We start from the raw sequence: 20,301 nt of genomic DNA, 5'->3' as shown, positions 1-20,301 counted from the left end.
GACCTAGAGTTCGCACCCGGGCCCTATGTCCACCTGAGGAAGTGCTCCTGTATGCAGAAGGAAAAAAAAAAGAAAGGTGCCTGCACAAATCATGATGTGGTTGGGACATCAACATGCATTTCCCCGTTCACGCTATTTTTTCTCGTGAACAATTTCCGGCGCTTGATTGAAAAAAAAAAAAAGGGAGAAACACTGGTCACTTTGCTGGGGATAAGCTGCTGTGTGCTAGTTCAAAAAACAAACATAAATCAGTATTATACGATGTTGCTTATGAACGGTCGAGCCATTGGTCTCGCGTCTGTGTCGCAAACTTGTGGTTTTCGCGTTTTTTTTTTGCCTGAACACTTGCAATAATGAGGTAGGTGCCAAAAGTTGGCAAGTAAATAAAACCTCGTAAACCTAGTGCAGCGAAATAAAGATGATTGCATCTAAGGTCATGCCAGAATTTTATTTTGGAATGGTGTGTGTGGGGGGGGGGGGGAGGGACCTTTTATTTGTTTTTGTGTGTGCATGTGTGAAAGTACACCCACTACCACCTCAGAAAAATGAGAACTTAATGTAGCTCGTTGGGCGAGCTGTAATCGCAATACATTCTGAGTGCCCTCCCTTTTACTTTTAATTTTGTTTCCTTTAAGGCTGAATGACGGTAAATAATCAGAATGTAATAAGCACTTGAGGATTTAAACATATCTATAGGTGTGAAATCCACGGCTTGACGGAATCCCGTCTACTCTATAGGAGCCATTTCAAAAAAAGAATGATTTCGAATCCCTGATAACACAGACGACTGAGCACATCCTAAATCTCAACCATAATAAACGTTCCTTACGTCTACGAGCGTTGTTAGCGACACCTATACTGAAACGTGCTTGCTTTGCCATACTTCTGAACTTCATTGTGAACAAGGCTCCTGTTGGGGAGCTGAAACGTCTTGTTATGTTTTAAAGTACTGTTTATTGTGTTCAGTGTTTTTTTAATTTTTTGCGGGATCTATAGAGGGCGCCGTCTGTTGCATGGAGTAGGCGTTTAGGCGATCAACCTGTACTCGTTGGTGCTGCGGCTGCTTTGCTTAATGTTTTTTTTTTGGGAACCTTCCTACAAGCCACACTTCAAGGCTTTGTTGCTGTTGTTGTTGTTGTTGTTGTTGTTGTTGTTGTTGTTGTTGTTGTTGTTGTTGTTGTTGTTGTTGTTGTTGTGGTTGTTGTTGTTGTTGTTGTTGTGCCTTGCCTAAGGCTATGTTGTGTATTCTACGATTCTCAGATGTGGTCAGAAATCTGTAGATACAGCTTTTTTATACTTTTTATGATCCTCCGAGAATCGGACTGACCCAGCTGTCTAATTCCCCCCCGAGAAGCACCAGAGCAAAAGCATAGCCACTGGAAAACTATCAGAGGGCTTTATGACAAGGTCTCTATATGATAACATTACTCATCATTCAGCGTCAGTGTCTCCATACACTAGCGAAGCGTAGTGAGAAAACATTGTAAACAGTGAGGCATTTCGTTTCCTCGTTCACCTGAGCGTTACGTACGCAGTATCGTTGGTAAGCTGAGACTCACAGATGTTCGCACTTGTATACAGACAGCAAGACACGCGGAGTTACCCGAAGGATGCACACAGAAAACACGTTATTATCGTGGACACATTTTTTTCTCATCGGGATAACTGAGCGCTATATGATGTCACGGCAAATTTCTTCATCGTGTAACTCCTGGGCTTGAGAACATTTTCTTCAACTAGGATTTAAGAGCATGCACATTTGTCTCGAAGGCCGAGAAGGTAATGAAAGTGCTATGAAAATATCTAGAGCCACCCGATCTGTTCGACGGCCTTCGTGTAGGCCCATTAATCGTATACGTGTAATTCTGTCCCTTTCTCTTTTCTTCTGTCTTTTCGCACCTTCATTCCTTCCCCCAGCACAGGGTAGTGAACCAGACGTGCGTCTGCTTCGCCTCTCTGCCTTTCCTTGCTTCTCTATCTCTCCCGTGCCGCCACGGTGGTCTAGTGGCTGTACTTGGATGCGGCCTCACAGGTCGCGGGATCGAATCCCAGCTGCGGCGGCTGTATTTTCGATGGACGCGAAAATGTTGTAGGCCCCTGTGCTCAAACTTGTGTGCACGTTAAAGAACCCCAGGTGGTCGAAATTTCCGGAGCCCTTCACTATGGCGTCTCTCATAATCGTATAGTGGTTTAGGGACGTTAAACTTTACATATCAATCAATCAATCACTTAAGATGTCATCCTGTGCTGTTGACAGCAGTGACCATGTGCGCTCGTGCTATGTTTCTGCGTGCCTCTTTTTTTTTGTCCGCGCATTGGGATGAAAAAAACTTTATTTCAGTCCTGCAGGACGCGTATAGCGCGTAGCGGGCGTCTCCCACGTAGGGACCAACAGGGAGTACCTGGCGACCGCTTCGTGGGCCTGCACACGTTCCTGGGCTTCGGCGATCTCTTTTAGCGTGTTATGTACGCCAAGCTCGAGGAGTTTGCACGTTGGAGTGGTGATAGGGTATCCGCGCATTCTTCCTCCACTTTCCCTCAGGTGTGCAGTAAAATAAATGGTAAACTTGTTATTTCTTCTGGTTACTTTTCCTACCTTTCATTTCTGCTTAAAAGGTCCGTGAACCAACTATAGGTCAAAATAAAAGTGTGGTAGGGAAATTGTGCGCGAGTGTATGATGAACACGAAGCCATGAGAAGTTTTTGAAACGGTGGAGTAATAGCTGAGTTAGACGCGTTTGATTATCGAAACCGTGATGATTACTCCTTTCGCTCTCTTCTGCGCTCCCCTCACTGGTCTCTTCTCCCAAACCGCTTTGCCCTCTCGCCGAGCGCCCTTCCTATGCCCCTCCGATTCTCGCGTGGCACACCTCATTGCTGACACGCTCCTTGAAACACCGTCCACTTCCAGTTGCTGCGACTCCGGCCGTCGAATCCTTTAGCTGCGTTGTAGCAGCGTGCTTGTTGGTGAACCGTGGCTACCGTAATCGTGCCGTTATGAAACCTGCGTTGTGCGCACGCCTTCAAAGGATCGCCAACGCGTCGTACCCGTACGGGGATACGCCGTGGCTCGTACGTTTTGTAGGCACGCGGACAACACGACGCACAACAAGTGTGAATATTTGGAGTGCATAAATACCTATGTCTAATGTTTCTATGTAACTAGGATTATTATTACCAATTTTAAAATAACTACAGTTCTGTATGCCGCCTGTAAGAAAGTACTTAGCATTCATTGTATTCTGTAACTCATGCCCTCCTGCTTTGGTTTTGTAAGAGACTGGCAGTATTGTAAATAAATAAAAATAAATAAATAAATAAACAAGCAGCGCAGACAGCTGTTTGCAGACTGACCGGAAGCCGTAGGTGCCTGCTCAACCAATCGTAGCATATTTGGCTCGGCGCTTCAGAGATATAGAACGGCGCGCCACGCGGAGGTCCCCAAGGCCCGGAAAGAAGGAGGGACTGTTTTCTGGAATTTGTGGGGTGCCGGCGGCTCATAGTGCTGCCACGTGTGGAATCGTTGATCGCGACGGCATTCCGCCCACGATGCATACGTTTACTTTAAATGCTAGAAAAAATATCTAAGGTGGTTTATGGACCGTTTAGGTTCACCCTTTTTCTTTCTTTCTTTCTAGCCATTTCTGCGCTGATTACGGCTGATGGCTAATTCACATTCGCCAAGCTTGTAAAGGAGGGAAACGAAATCAAAAGGTGACAGACAATGGTTAGTGTGTTCGCGGTGTTTTTTTCTCTCCTGATGGTTATTCAATACTCGTTTGCTGTGTCAGACATCACAGCAACATAAGTTGATTGATTTGTGGGGTTTAACGTCCCAAAAGCAGCAACATAAGTTGTATAAGCTGTCATTATGCAGTGAATTCAATGCAATAAAAATGAACAGTTACTACACTGTCAGTGACGGCTTCTGTAAAAAAATTGTATCGAACAAACAAAATCTGCTAACCTATTTTAAAGGTTAGAATACCTATATGTCTAGGCTACTCGCAGTACGAAATTGCCTGAACAATGTTGTATCTTAAGCTTCATACGTTTCGTTGATAAAGTTAAGCACGGTTGACAGAGCTCTAGACAAGGATTAGTCACCGAGGCTGCGAGGAAGCCGCCACTGCTTAGAGCAGACCGAGAGAAAAAACAAATTAGAGGATATTGAACTCTTGCGTAGGGGCTGCCTGGCGTAAATGTAATCAATATAAGAAGAGACTTGGGAACATGCAGCTAATAGACATAGAAAACAAACCACGGAAGACAAAAGCAGGATTAGAAAAAGGAGGATGGTTGCAAAAAGATAAAGAATATAGACGAAGAAATTTCGAGGCACCCCCAAGAAACGTCAGCGGCGTCTCCGGAGATGGCGCGCCGAGTGAGCTTGAGTTTCCTGCTCGCGAAATTTGCATAACAAGGTGTTGATTAAAGCTCGCGCCAGCCATCCACCCCACCTTTCAGTTTCCTGTTGTTTTTTTTCCATCTGCATTTTGTTGCTTCGTCATCATTCACCAACTTCGTCTAGCGAATGCTTCCGACTCGGTTCTGTCCCAGGAGTATTAATAGACGTTAGAGGAAACAATGAAAGTCAGCGTGAAACGAACGAGAAAAAAAAATGAAGGAACCAAAAATGGCTGCTGGTGCTGTTGCGCGAAACCATTGAGCGGGCTCGGTCGTGTGATGGTTGTGGAGACGACAGGACCAAAAGTTGGATTTCTTTCTTTGATCATCTCGCAGAGGTTGTCGTAGAGTTGGCGTAACAAGTAAAATGGTTGGTTGTGCGTTAGGCATTCACCGAAAATGAGTGAAGGACAAGGTTAAAATTATTTTAGGGGTGAAGCTCCTTAATTAGGGGCCTCCTTGCCCGGCGTCCAGCGATGTCCCGGTGTCCACACCCGTATCACAACAGCTGCAACACAGCTGTGAAAAATCCACCTGCGCCGTCCGTGGGTCCAACCATCCGTCCACCAGTCCATTGATCCGTTCATGCGTCCATCCGTACGATTGGATTCTGCGAATTTCATGTAAGCTATTAAACGCCGCAACACTAGACCATCCCAGCGGATTAATCAGCCTATTGTGCTCCAATTCATATCGATCGTGACCAGTGCTTGAGACACTGGTTATTCAAATGCGAGGCGACAAGGGTGGCCGCTTTGAAACCGAAAAAAAAATGGTGAAGTATTCAAAGTGATTCTGTTGAAGGGTTAATATATCAACGTAAATAAGACATTTGGAAGCACCACTTGTTTATCACACAAGATAGCAGTTTCCACAACTATCGTCGTAATGGCGGATACAGCCTAAGCACAGAGACAATGAAACGTCATCCTCTTCTCGTCATGATAAATACCTGCTGCTTCCTCGAGTAGCGTTCATGTTCTTCACTATGCCACTTTTTCTGTTGGGACGCTTTTAGTTGGTCAGTTTCTAGGAACACAGTCTACAATATGAACTTACCATGGTTTAAATCCTAATACTGCTGTTGCACAAAAAACTAGCATGAATGATAAAAACCAGCCCCTAAAAAAAAAACAGACCGCGTATCTGCTTGCTTCACTAGAAATGTCGTCGAAAGACTTGTCTCCCGCCGGACGAATCACGTGATTCCTGCAGTCTGATTCACAGCAACCGGTGATGTGGTTCTCGCACCATTTCCGTCCTGACATAATAAATGCAACTGAGGTTTGCTTAGTTGGATTTCGTTTTAGCGCACTGTCGAAGCTGGCATGTCATGCGTTCGTACTTCCACGACATTTCAGCAATGTTTTGGTCGCGTGTGGTACTGTATAACATAATAGTTTGCAAAAAAGAAAAGCCGTTGGTGAGACATGAAGGTATTTAATTCCGCGTAAGGGTAAATGGTTGTGCGCGTGTACTTTGTATTGGTGCACCGAACCATAGACGCAGGCCGAAGCATGAAGTACCATATCGTTGGCAGAGGGCTTTTTCGCGGATAGCGTCACAGTTTCAGCGCAGCCTAAGAAACACCGAGATCATTAAAATTACGTAAATAATTTGTTTAGAGCGGCGAAGCTCCTTAAAGCGCCACCCGTTCGTCTTTCGTCGTACTACGCAACATGTCTTACGCTTTGACCTGCACAGTGGTGTCGGTGGGAGATTTCTCCTGTGCGTTGTTGAACAATAAAAAAAATCGCAGCGTGTGCGTTCAATAAAAGCCGGATTCTCCTGTCTCTCATTCCACATTAGCAGCCATCGGCATGCACATTGAGCACTATTTGGCAAGAAAGGGTTGTTACGTTACACTCGCTGGGCGTCACCTCCTTGGTTTTAGAAAATTTAGCGAGCGTTGGGCTGCAGTGCCATGAATACAGTGAACTAGTATATAGCATGAACTCGAGGTGGTTAAAGGTGGGAAGTAGACACGAAGCGCAAGCCGTAAGAAAGTGTGCGTGTGCCACCTCTCGTTTAGTCCTTGGAATGTCCACTGGATGGCGGTGCTGTTAAAAGATACGAGATGGTGGTACTATGAGTGTTGACTATAGATGGATGAACGGACACACAGACAGATGCATGGACGAATGCACGGATGGCTGTACAGACGGGTGGACGCATGGACGGACGCAGGGTTGGATGCATGGATGAACGCAGGGATTGACGCACGTATGGACGTGTGGACGCACGAACAGACGTACGCATGTACGGGTGGATGGACGCATGGACGGTCGCACAGACGGACGCACGGACGCACGAATGCTTCGCCTAACTCTCCATCATCCACCCCGTGGATATGCTGCCATTCTTTAAGTAAAAGAACACGCCATCTAAAACGCATTGATGTCAATTGCACCTCAGACAAGTGTAATGTTTGCTTTTTGATCAATGATATTCACAAGTATGAAATCAGCCACCAGTTCAAGATCGCTGGACGTTTAGCTAGTGCTTAAAGTTCGTCCGGGCGGCTGAATCGTGTAACAGACAAAGAGACAAAAAGACAAAGAATTCTACGTTCAAGTATGAGAAAAATCGTGTTTAAAAATTGACCTCAATGACCAAGCTGTATTGGTTAGTGGCGGATTGTATATCTCAGTAGTACTTAATTCACGGCAGTGACAATACGCCGTACTTTACCAGGCGTGCACGCAACCTACATTTGTTTCCCTGCCCCTTACCGGGAATCACGCCAGTATTAAATGAACGTGTGCTTGGTACATACATACATACATACATACATACATACATACATACATACATACATACATACATACATACATACATACATACATACATACATACATACATACATACATACATACATGCATACATGCATGCATGCATGCATGCCCTGTGAACGAGGAAAAAATGATGCTAAAGTGAAACGGGAGAATGATGCTGCACTTTCTTTGTTAATAGGTTTTTCGAAATCGCGATGTCAAACATCTTGCTCGAATATGTGCGCCTAAAGTAAATGAAGAAAGTTCGAAGAGTCTTATTTCCAGATTACTTATGTCGGTATCTAGAAAGACACTTATCACATATGCGGGCTAAATCTGTTCAGGAACATGTGCACGTGTTGTGGCTAATCGAGATAGTCAAATTAGGATAAACTTACGTACGCCTGGCGCCATTGTCACCGTTGTCAGTGATCGTATGCAGGGCTTTTCGACTCATCAAGCGTGAGGCACACGGGACGGCGTCATGCTCTCCCATGGTAGAGTAGCAAGTACTCTAAATCATTCACCACTATTTCTAAAAACAGCCAAGGTGTACCGGGACGGCTCACTGCTCTCCCATAGCTGAGTACGAAGAACTCGAAATTGTTACACACTTCTTCTAAACACACCATGGAGGAAACAGAAAGACAGTTGGAAGCACGCAAGCTAACCTCCTCTGAAGCTGCGTGCTCGTCGCGTTCGTGCTCATTTCATGAGACGCTTCGGTTTCATTTCCTCTTTTTTTTCGCCTCATGAACAAAAAAATGGCAGCGTGTCTTAGTGCTTCGTTGTGAATGTCGGCGAAAGACGACAGTCTTTGGTAAGGAAGCGCTGTGTGAGAAATGCACGCCATCTGGAGGCAATGTAGGGAAACATAAGCTTGTATAGAACCCAGAGCCACTGGAAGGGGGCAGCACCGTGTCGTCGGCAGAGCACTTTTTCGTGCATAGCGTAACATTTCGTGCATGGCGTGACATGTAATTCCTGTATACGGGATAGAATTACGTAGAGTGTTTAGAATTACGTACCTATGCATTTTCTAGTAATAGAACAAGCCACCTTACGTATTGTTATTGTCCATCAGATATGCGGAACATATATGATTATTGATCGACGGTGTCTACAAGTATACGAACGAAGTCACCAGGTCAATATGGCTAGGCGTTGAGGAAGTGCTTAAACACTCGTCAAGTGGCTAAATCGTTTGACAGACAGACAGACAGACAGACAGACAGACAGACAGACAGACAGACAGACAGACAGACAGAGCAAAATTTCAGCGTTCGAGTATCCGAAAAAAAAACTACAGAAAATCGTCTTTAATAAGCGCTGGACAGCCTCTTTCTGAAATAGAGTAGCCGGCCCTGAGGAGATAGGCGCCGAAACCTTCCAAACAAACGTGTATTATAAAAGAAAAAAAAAAAGAGACACGGTGCCGATTCGAAGGCTGATGCATAACAACTGCTTCAAGCGCGCGCTTCCCGGCTATCTCAATTTTTCAAATGTTCCAGCTGCTCCCTTCGGCGGAAACGTAAAAAAGAAAATTGATAAAGGTGATTAAACGACAGCCTCAGAGTTGGCAAAGGGAGGGGGAGAGTCTGCTCAGACTTGCGTAACAAACACAATAAGTGCGCTGCGGGCCGATCGAAATCAAAGCTATCCTCCTTCGGTCGAACCGGCCACGCGAACGCACCTGCGTCCAACGCGCCTTCGGTGGTCCGCCTCTGCTCACCAGCTGCTTTGGGTTGCCGAGAAGTGTCCAGTTCAAGCAGGGACGTATCGACAACGACTCACCGGGAGAAGCAAGCAGTGGCCATTAAAACGGCCAAATCACGCGTGGAAAACGTAAGGGTCAGTCTGGTACCACCTCCATGGCGTTTCTGTTTTTGTTTTGAACGTTGAGCTGTTACGCCTCCGCGCTGTCGGCTCACCAGCTTGCAAATTGGAAGTGCGAGCTCTGTCGATAATCGTTAATGAACAAAGCCTGCACAGGACGAGTATAGAAAGCAAATGAACCGCCGGGTGAATATAATGACGGGTGTCCGCTGATCAAAGTTTAGTAACGTTCTTTTCTTTCCTGTCGAGGTCGTTAACAGGCCTGCTCGGCGAGCATGGGTCGTTATTCGGCAGTGCGTATAAGACCCACAGCGGATGACGTTCGTTTGAAACGCAGCGTTGTCTTGCTCCCATTGCCTTTCATTTACATAGTATGTACAGTGTCAATTTTTATGAAAGGGAACACTGGGGCGCGTGGCCTGCGCGCTGCGGCGGCTGCTGGCAGTGCTTTAAAGCAAAAGCGAGAGCAACAACATTCTCTTATCTCTTATCATTTTCTTATCTCGTCATACATCCGACATTCTCATATCGCGTCATCCGGTAACGCGAGAACAGGTAAACGCTTTGAAGGGAAAAGGGTTGCAATCTTGCCGCTGGTTCAATATAATCAAAGACTGCTTGTTTTTCACGCCACGAAATGACGCGCTAAGAGACTGTGGTTGCTGTCGCTCCCACTTGAACGCGCTGCCAGCAGCCGCCGGAGCGCGCAGGCCATGCGCCCCCGTGTTCCCTTTCATAAAAATTGACACTGTACTATCAGTGTCAAATAAAACTCGAACAGTAACAAGTCTTCGTGATGGTATAGTGCGCGCTGTCCAGTTTTCACGATTGACAGGCGCACGCATCCTGTTCGGCAGCTCTGTGCGCATTTGCGTGCCTGTTCCCCCTAGTAGAGATCAATGACCTGTCCATGGTGATCAGTGGACGGCGCGCGCTATACCATCGCGAAGACTTGCCGTTGTTCGGGTTTCATTTGACGCAGTCAGTACATCCACACGCTTCATGTTCGGCGACGGCATGTTCTAATAATTAAGATTGCCGGGGTTTTACGTCGCCCAAACTAACACATGACATTGAGGAACGCCGTAGTGGTATAGCTCCAGAAATCTCGATCACCTGAGAACCTTTGAACGCCCTTTTAAATCTAAAGCAGGCGGGCCTCAAGTATTTCGCTTTTATTATAATGCGGCTGCCATGGGTGGGATTCGGTCCAGCGAACTCTGGGTCAGCTGTTGAGAACCATAGTCACTAGACTACCGTGACGGTTGACTGCGTGTTGTAGCAGAAATTATTTCGCGTAGGAGCCATGATAAAATTAATACATATTCAGCATTCCACAGCCACATCGTCTGAATTCCGCAGACAAATCACGAAAATATCGGGAGAATTCTTTTTTACGTAGAAGAGGCTTGGAAGTACAAGGAAGCGTATTTAGAGGAAGAACTTATTTTATACTTTGTATTCACAAACGAGCAGCTTTATTAATATGGGCCCTTTCTGTCGAAATAGTTGTCTCCCGTGCTTGTCTATAAATTGTCACGACGGCAGGCAACTCTTAAATATCGTGTACTGTTTGAAGTAACGTTTAGTAACGGCTACACACCCGCCATGGTGGTATAGCGGTTATGATACTCGACTGCCGTCCCGAAGGTCACGGGTTGGAACCCTAACATTGTCGGCCGCATTTTTGACGGATGCGAAAATGCTTGAGGCACGTGTACACAGATTTAGAAGCTTTTTAAGGAATAGCAGCCGGTTGAAATTTTGAGCCCTCTTGACTACGGCATACCTCCTAATCACATCGTGGTACTGGGATATTAAACAGCATCACTTATTATTAATAATATCATCAATATGTTACAAATGGCGGCCCATACACGTCATCGAGGTGGCCGGAAGTTCATAACTTAGATGCACACCTCGGAGAAAAGTGTTACGTACCATTGCTAACTGTACACGTTTTCGGGCTGTGCCATCTAGTGGCTGTCCGTCTGCTCTAGAGAGCACTCCTCAAATGAATTCCGTGAGAGTAATGTTCCCTACGGATACTCCGTCAAAGCAGGCAGCTTGCGCTATGCGGCGTAGAAACAATTTAGGCTCTCGCTTCCGTGGTGGTCCGCATGCTTTTGCTCCCGGGTGTACTACGTATGGGAAGTGTAGTGCGACGATAGCGCATGTATGCCCGCAAACACTGATCGACGTGACGCTGTACTGGATGGATGCGAATCCTCACGAAATCCACTGACCTCGAAACCAGAAACGCGAAAACGACAAAAAGGCTACCCCCCCCCCCCTTCCAACACACACACACACACACACACACACACACACACACACACACACACACACACACACACACACACACACACACACACACACACACACACACACACACACACACACACACACACACACACACACACACACACACACACACACAACAGGCCAAGTGTAAGAATTATTAACCGCAGATGGGAATCGAAAAGTGCTCTAAAACAACAAAACAATTTACTGCAATGAGAGTATTAGGTGGCGTAACACATTATTACACGTGAGAGTATTCACGACCACGTCAGAGCTAATTAAAAAAAAAACAATTGTAACTTGTCATTTGTATCTACCTTTATCCGATCGTTTAGTCTCCACTGGCTTGTGACCGGTGGTGGCGTCGCTCCGGAATAGGTAATTTGTTTTGCCACACGGCTCGCGTAACGTGCGCGTAGCGTATCAAGACCGGGACGCCCCTTGGGGAATGACACGCCGCTGGCCGTTCACACCTGGCACGTGCTCCTCCTTACGTTTTACACGACCGAGCTCTCTCCGGTTAAAATCTGCGCGCTCCACTGGCTGAAAGAGGGCAGCTGCAACGCTTTGCGGCATGCCGGGTTGCGCCAAGTGGGACGCCGGGAATACGCGTACCATCCTCTACACACCAATGGAAGGAGATAACGCGATCCATGTTGCAGATAGAGAAGGGATGGGGGGAGGGCAAGATACACTATAGCCAGCTGGCCTTCCCTGTAGCTACGACTGGCTCAGTTGCGCTACCCCGCAATTATTAATGACGGCTGCTCTGCGGGTGTTAACAATATTTTATTTAGGACGCTTGGTTCCGCTCACTTGGTTTCACGGGATGAAGAAAGTAAGGGAAATTAAGAAAAAGAAAAGCTCGCGGTTGTATAAATGTCCGGTGTTCACTTTTTTTTCTTCTATCAATTGAAAACGTTGCCATTTTTTTGCAATTGATTTTCTTTTTGTGTTCTACGATTCAGACAGTGGTGTACACAAATATATGTACGGTTGCTGGACGCCTGCAATAGCCGCTTTTCACGAACTCAAGCGCTTATATAAAAAAGAAATAGAAAAGAAAACCGTAGTGCAATGGTGAGCGTATCAACGAGAATTCCGCTGGGTGTTTTAATGTTTTTTAATTGGAACATTAAAGAGAGAGATAGAGAGAGTAGTTGTGCTGTGTTTATAGATTATTAGCTACAGTTCTCTTTTTATTTGCATGTTCATTTGTGTCAACAGAAGCTTTTGCTTCCTCCTCCTCGTCAACCGAAAGGTCAACTTTGCGTGCGTTAGGTACTCTTACATTAGACTTGGTTGGTTGGTTTGTGGGGTTTACCACTGCAACTCAACTCAGGCTGTGAGAGACGCATGAGTTGAGAGCTACGGATTATTTCAAGTACCTTGTGTTGCTTAACGTGCGCTAACAACACAGAGTACATAGGTCTGCAGCATTCAACCCAAGGAACAGAAGGGAAAGGAAAGGCAGGGATGTTAAGCAATCTAGGAGGACTGGTATGCTACCCTACACAGGGGAAATGGGGAGAATTTATAGATAGAGAAAGAAAGGGAGAGGAGAGAGCACGTGCACTAAGTCACACTTCACAGTCCACATAGCACATTAAGTTTATAATCGCTGGTGCAAGTCTGTTGCCTTCAACAAGTTGAGCACCACCTCAGGGTACCAAATAGGAAGCACATCGTCCTGTCTCGGAGAGGGATGCAGATAACGTACAATCACTACGAGTCATAGAATCACAGAACTGCTGGTCATCATAGGCTTCGCAAAGGCTTCGGTAATCAGTACTAGTTAGAAGGCCATGACACTCAGTACAAGTTAGAACGCAGACCTCAGCAGTCTACGCTAATGCTTGGTCCATATCACGGCTGAACAGGCTGTATACCGCTTTCTCTACCAATTAGCGGTTCATAACACTTCACCACTTCATTCGTCGACCTATTAGAGGGACATACTGTTAAGGCAATAACATGGTTGTGGTATGCAATAGCCGCCGAGCATGCACGATCGTTTATATTTACGGTACAGAATATGACCCCGTGTTTGGCCATGAGGTAAGAGAAAACCGTATCGTGCAATCGTTACTAGTAGTGGCCAGATATGTCAAGTAACTTTCTTAACACAACTGTTTAGCTTCCTTAACACATGGTAACTTCCTTAACACATTAACCCAACTGTCTACGCGTCCAGATGTTCATTTTTTCCACGAACGTTTATTAAATTTCTGAATTAAGTTGACGCAGGGTCGCTCATTCTACTCTGCGTGTTCTGTAATCAGTGCCTATTTCTTAATGTGTTTTCCTCCTCAGCAGCCACCAGTGCAAGTGTTACACTTTAAAGAGCTTCCTAAGTTGGGAAATGTATAAAAGATGAGATTCCGGCTAAAACCTTTCCGGGCTCAAGCACCGATGCCAGTGGCTCGGTACAGAAACAGCACGTGAGACCCAGTTCGGGCGCTTCCTTTTAACTTAGCTTTCTGAAAAGTGATCGCATAAACAATGGCACGAGTTCGAGGACCATGATCTCTCCGGAGTGCTCTCTCGAAAGCTCGGCAGCCTGCTCAAATGCGAGCGCGATCCACGCAGCAAAGCACCTCTCGAAGAAGCTGCCCCGGAAGCGCGCTTACATGGAAAACGCAGCAAGAAAAACAAATATCAGTGCATACCGATATACAAAAGTACGAAAGAAGTCGGAAGACGGAGAGTGGGCAAGAGTCACTCTCCAGAATCAACAGATGTCACGGCGAAGAAGCGCGCAGCCAGTGCGCTATGGCAACGGCGAAAGAGACAGTGATGTCGAGTGAAAGCGACCCTGAAGTGCACTCTCAGAGATCCATAGGAACAGGAAAAAAGAGGGTAGGGGGAGGGGGTTCTGAATCAAGATTCGAGCCTTCGGAACACGTAAGTACGAGGACTCTGTTCTTTTCGGAAGGAAAAAATAACTGAGCAGAGCAACTCGAATGCGTCCTCGAAGCCGGTGAGCTTTACTCCACGTGCTGGTGTGTCGGTTCCTGCCCGTCTGTGAACGAAGGCTGGGGGTGTGTACCCGGGCGCGAGGGCACGTAGGTCTTTCTGTAGCCAACACACACACACAAGAAAAAAAACGACGCTGCTATGCTTTGAGGATGCTCGAACGAAGCGCTTTCCCCTTCTGGTTCTTCCGACATGGAAGGTCCATTATCGAATTGAGCCGCTGCAGCAACTCCCACCAAGTCGGCGTGTGTCTTATCAAAATAACTCCGCCGTGTGTTTGTGAGACTCGGACCGAGAGCCACCGGTTCGCTCTTCCTCATGGCTGGTGGGATACCTTCTCCCCGCATCTATTTGCTTGCTGGCGGTGCGCCCAATGCTGGACCTCTCTTTTTGCACGTTCCTTTCTCTTGCCCCTTTTCCTAAATGTGTTGCCCCCCCCCCTCCTCATTTCCCTCCCCAGCTTTCACGTACAACGTTGATCAGTTCACTTTGTTTATTCGCCGAGGTATTTATAACGTCCTTTCAGGCCTAGACTATTCCTCTATTGCGCTTTATGTTATTTCGTCCACTTCCTCAACATCCGGATGAGATGTCCATCGAACCGAGAAAAGGAATCGCTAGTGCGAACGAAGGCTGCGGGGACGGCTCAGATTGGTGCAAAAGTAAGGGAAAAAAAGGCGAGGAGCCGGAAGGGATCATGTTTAATTTATACCAGCCCAGGCAAGGAGCAGCAGCGACTCGGCAGCGTCAGTCAGGCTGCCAGCTCCGGTGGTGCCTCGTCGTCGTGTTAGTTTTAGCTTACGGGCTGTTTGAACAGGGGGGCGGACAGGCAGCGGACCGGTCTTCCACCCTCCTTCCTTCTCAGCAACCGGATTTTGAGAGCACCGGGAGTTACACGGGGATCGCACTCAGCTTCGCGAAGCCACGAGGGATGTAGTGCAAACTGTCCCTTTCTTCCTTGTTTTAACATCCTCTCCCTCATCTGCTTTCTCTTTTGCCACTGTAAGCCTCGCCATGGCTCCCGTGCCTCTTCATCGAGATATTTTTTTGTTAGCCTTTCTCTTCAGCCTCCCTTTCTTTCTTGCCTTCCTCGCATTGACCTTTCGTCGCACTGAGTCGGCAAAAAAATTCCTGTAGGGGTCTCGTGCCAGCTTGGCGTTTTGTCCGCTTCACCACCTCTGGCGCTGTAGCAGGGGGCAGAGCTCGCTGGCGAAACTTCTTGATGCTTTCAGTGGCCTTATATAGTCTTCCGTACGCACTTTGTACCCTGTAGTTCCATCTATAAACATAGTGAAGAACTTATACGCATGACAGAGTTCACAAAACTCTCTGTTCTGGCTCGCTATATGGTATATCTGCATTTTCAGAAACGACGGATTTCCGCTATGACTCATTTCATCGAAAGCTACGTCTACAGCAGATCAAATCGATAAAGAACGACTGAAACTTATCCTATACGCGTGTCGTGCTATAGCTCAGTCTCGTTTAACGTGTTGCACTCTCTCAAAGGGTTCGGCTGCCGCGGTTGACGACTTGGAGGCAATGAACATTGCATGGGGTGCACGCACCGTTCCGAGCCAGATGTTTGCAACGACCGCTACACAACCTCAACACGGTGATTCGTAGGGGTCTGAGTCCCTTTGACAGGATTCAGCAGCGTCGAGGGGTTTGACTCCCGCAGAGCGCCCACCGAGGCGTCCTGCTGAGTGTCGAGGGCACGCGGACAAGCAACCAGGCTGTCCGGACCGCTTTAACACCTCCACTTCTCCGCTACAACGCACCCGCGTTCAGACGCGCATTCCAGAGATGCCACACTCTTGCCCGTCTCTTTATAAATATCGAGAGCTATACATCGTGGGCAGCAGTCCGTGGAGGGGGCGAAATGTGCCTCGCGAGCGTGCCAGACACGTTGATGAATCAGTCCACTCTGCCTTTCGCTATAAGCTCTCGGACCACTTACCGAGCAGGCACATCGTTCCCGGCGCAGGAGCGAGATTCTTTGTCGCCCACCTCTTAGGCGATCCACGCACTGTTGCGGTACAGTTTCGGTATTATATACTACGAAACGACAAGTTATGTCCATTTCACGGAGGGACATCCGGACACGAGCGAAAGTCTAGAGGGGACACAATGCAGAGCTGTACCCTGCTACGCGCCATCTGGAGGCAGTGTCATAAATGACGACTGAATGCAAGGGTGGCTCGCTGACCACGCTATATAAAACCAGGACAATCAAAAGCGCCCCAGAAATCTCGCACAGCACGCATTTTTATGAAGCCTGGAATTCCTCTGTCACGACCGACGTGGCGATATCAGTGAGCGGTCGCGCTATCAATCTCCTCCAAACGAGCTATTAACGCGATGGTTCAGGAATGTGAAAGGCAGCTATCCTCCGTGCTGTCCATGGAATGTGACAGAGAAGTGTCGTCAACGCTTCGAGGAATGCTGTTAATGAGGAAACTTCCCGTCATACCGACGGTTCAACACGTCGAGATCCGCAGAATACATACAGCCGGCTGCGGCAGTTCTAAACGCGACGCGCCAGGGCTGTGGTTTGCCGCCAGCGCGTCCTAAAAGGGATATGCCACCAAGGAATGCCTGGCAGTTTTTATTTCCGTGTTTTTTTACCTCACTTTTCCCAAGTTCGAAACGGCCGGGAGAGCGGTCTCGAACTGCATTGGACTCTGCGTTAGAAGACCACCCGAGTACAATAGAATGAGACCTGACAAGCTCGCCTGACATGTCACGCCTTCCGTGCCGCCCGGCTGTTTTCCGGATTCCAAGCTGGATTATCTCGATCCCAGGTTCATTCGCGGTGGCGACGTGTTTTAAAGAAAGGGGAGGGAGAGGGGTTGTACCGCATTGTGCAGTTCGTCTTTGTGCAAGTGAGCTGCGAGCGGCGAGTTCATAGTAAATGTCGGAGGCATTCTCGGCGTACGGGATTTCATTTCTCCGGCTTCGAGGGAGGTATAGAGAAAGCTTTCATATTTTTTTTTTTTGCCGTCAAATGCGTTTTAATCTTGTATCGGTGCTTCAGTTGATTGCTGATTGCTTTATTTGCTTCGTCACAGTACAGTGTGTTGAACAGTTTAAATACAGAGAGCGTGACAACTTTGTGCTTGCTGTGTGGAGAACAACGGTTATGTAACATCACAAGCAGCACGATTGATACAGAGCACAGCTGTAGAAAATTGATGAGGATTGTCGGCTGACAGTATATATGAGCGTTAGTTGTGTCTTGTAACAAGTTGAGTTCATCGTATTCTTTATGAATGTTCATGTAATTATTGGGAAATATGCACTTTATTAAATGCAGTGTATACGCAACGTTCGACGCTGCAGTCCGCGGTGACTTCCGTTCGTGCGAGAACTACTGACTGTTATGAAAGCGACAAGCGTTGGCTTTGGCTTGTTTGCAGTGCACTTGCTTGTGCCGATTGTCGATATCCCTTTTTAAAATTCTAATTACCATACTTTAGCATGAAAACTGACAATCTGGCAAAGTAAATATTATCGAAGGCTCCACTAATACGTGAATGAGTGAGCGCCCCAACAGCTCTTTTCTCGATATTTCCTTACATGACTTTGTTTTATTATAAACTGTCATGAGAGAGAGAAAAGGAAATGCCAGGTGAAAGGCAGAGCGGTTAACCTGTCGAAAATTTTCGGGTTGCTACCCTGAACTGGGAAAAGGGCAAAAGGGATGAAAAGACAAGGAAGGGAAAAATTGAGAAAATATATGAGAAAGAACTATTGAAAAAGAGAGAAAAAAAACACGTATGCACACTCACTTAAGCACAGGAGTGCCACAGTCGTTTAGTGAGTCCGGTTGATCACAGAAACTCTAGCAGCGCCTTCGCCGCTTTAGGGTTCTATGCTCAAACGTTCCGGTACTCCAAAAGTGATTGCTCAGACAGCTCCGCGTCATCCAGGCGTGCTAAAGCTGCCTCTCGGGTCTACTGTTCGGGCAATCTCCTCAAGAGTTGGAGGGAGGGGCTCATTGGCGTGCTGCTTAATAAGAGACTGAAGGAGAGGAAATAGGTCGTTAAATTATGCTTGTATTGCAGAACATGAACGCCAGTTATTAGAAAACACCTATCAGTATACGCGAACTAGAAAGTTTTTGTCGCGAAAATCCCATTCCCTTAAAATCCTTTAAACTTGGGTGAATTACATCCGTGGAGTACCCAGCACGATCGAACACTCAAGTCGGGATCAAACTTTGCCCTGTTCTTCGTCCCTCTGCTTATCCGACGAACTCTAGGAGACCACCTCAAACCAAGTCCAAATCTTCCTCAGACGCACGCACTACTCGGGAAAACTCCACGGCGGAAAAGTTTGGCGCGGACAACATGCGCAGGCACGAGCACAACCGTACTTCGGCGCCGCCACTCGAACTCAAACAGAACTACGCATCCCCCCCACCACCGAGCACGGCCGCCGTTCCTTTCTAATCCCCGAGGTAGAGCAAAGGTCTGCTCTAGATCCCAAAACAGCGCGCCAGCCTGGGGAGGTAGGTGGACAGGTAAGCGGGGCTTGCTCGCTCGTCCGAAGAGGTGAGCGCGCGGCGCTCCAAACTTCAAGAGGCTATGCCCCAGCAAACAAGCAGTTCGTGAAGGTGCCTTACCAACTGCGCCCAGGGAGCGTAGGTGCGCGCATACATTCGTTTAGCAGCGCCTCGGAAAGTAGTGGACGTCGTTTCGCTATGCAGCTCTTCCTCGCCCCTTCCTTATACCCTCCAGATTCGACCAAGGCTGCATGCAACGAGGGCCGCATAGTGCGAGTCCGTGGAGACCGGACACAATACGCAGCCGCCATGCAGCGGACCCGTCTGTTTGTACAGCAATGGTCGAGGCAGGATAACGCACGCGCCGCCCTGGAAACGTAAACACAAGTGCCGTCGCGAACAAAGAAAAACTCGTTCATCCCTCCCTAATTCCCTCCGAGTTTCGTGGGTCAAATATAGAACTGCAGAGCGCAGAAGTTCTGCGTGGGCGTCCGGTAGGTCCACTGCAATGCACATGCAAGGTCGGCGTGCGTGCAAGTGCAGTGGACGGCAGTGCCGAGTGAATGTGTGGCGTGCACGTCGTGAACGAGGGGGCTTTCTCAGTGTGTTCAAGAAGGGTTGCCCGTAGAGTTGCGTGGTAAAGTGGGAGGGGGGAGGGGGAATAGAAAGTGCGCAGCGTTCTTCGCACGAGGACATCCTTCTCACGTGTTCTCGTTTCTACCTCTCTCCCCAATCAATTCTCTCGCATAATTAATTATGATAATGAACTTTCTAGAACAAGGGCTTCAACGTGGACAACGTGAACCTCGCGTTCTCTCAACGACAACGCTGTTGGAGATGAAGTCTAGGGTAGGAGTAGGCGCTTCGGGCTGGTTTTGGTCGCAGGCTAGTGCTACCGCTGGCGGCTTCACCTATGTGCACACGGCGCATTAAGGGCTCTTGAAGTTATCGTAGGCTGGCGGTGATCGGTGTTCCTGCGTACCTGCTTAAGAACAGGGTCATCACTTGTTCTAGGTGGAACGTGTCTAAGTATGTCCTCGCCTGGGTGTATAGACGAGATGTTGAGGGACATCGCCATATTGCGGTATAAAGAACTTTTTTATTACAGCGCAATCCTGTTGGTTAAAAGAGTGAGTTGATTCTTTGAAACTTTCTCGCTGCTACAAGAAAACCAAGTTTAAACATTCAGGATATTAAAATCAACAATACTCAATTGAAAAAGTAATAAAGCAAGAAAGAGAGAGATTTCAATGTGCGAGAAATATGCGAGTATGTCTCACTATACTACAGAAGTTTAGCAGCCTCCACGCAATAAAACTGTTTTGTTCTGTTTCGCTGTGGAGAGGTTCAGGTTCATATTACCTCAGCCACTGCATATGAATAAGTTATCCAGCAAAAAATAAATAAAAGCGAATGGTACCCAAAGTGAACAATCAGCAAAAAAAAAAAATGGCAGCATATCCACGGGGTGAATGATGGAGAGTGGGGCGAAGCATC

Source organism: Rhipicephalus microplus, chromosome 5, assembly GCF_043290135.1.
Source record: "Rhipicephalus microplus isolate Deutch F79 chromosome 5, USDA_Rmic, whole genome shotgun sequence".
In the NCBI taxonomy this organism is placed as follows: Eukaryota; Metazoa; Arthropoda; class Arachnida; order Ixodida; family Ixodidae; genus Rhipicephalus; species Rhipicephalus microplus.
Note: the sequence above shows the minus strand (reverse complement) of the source record.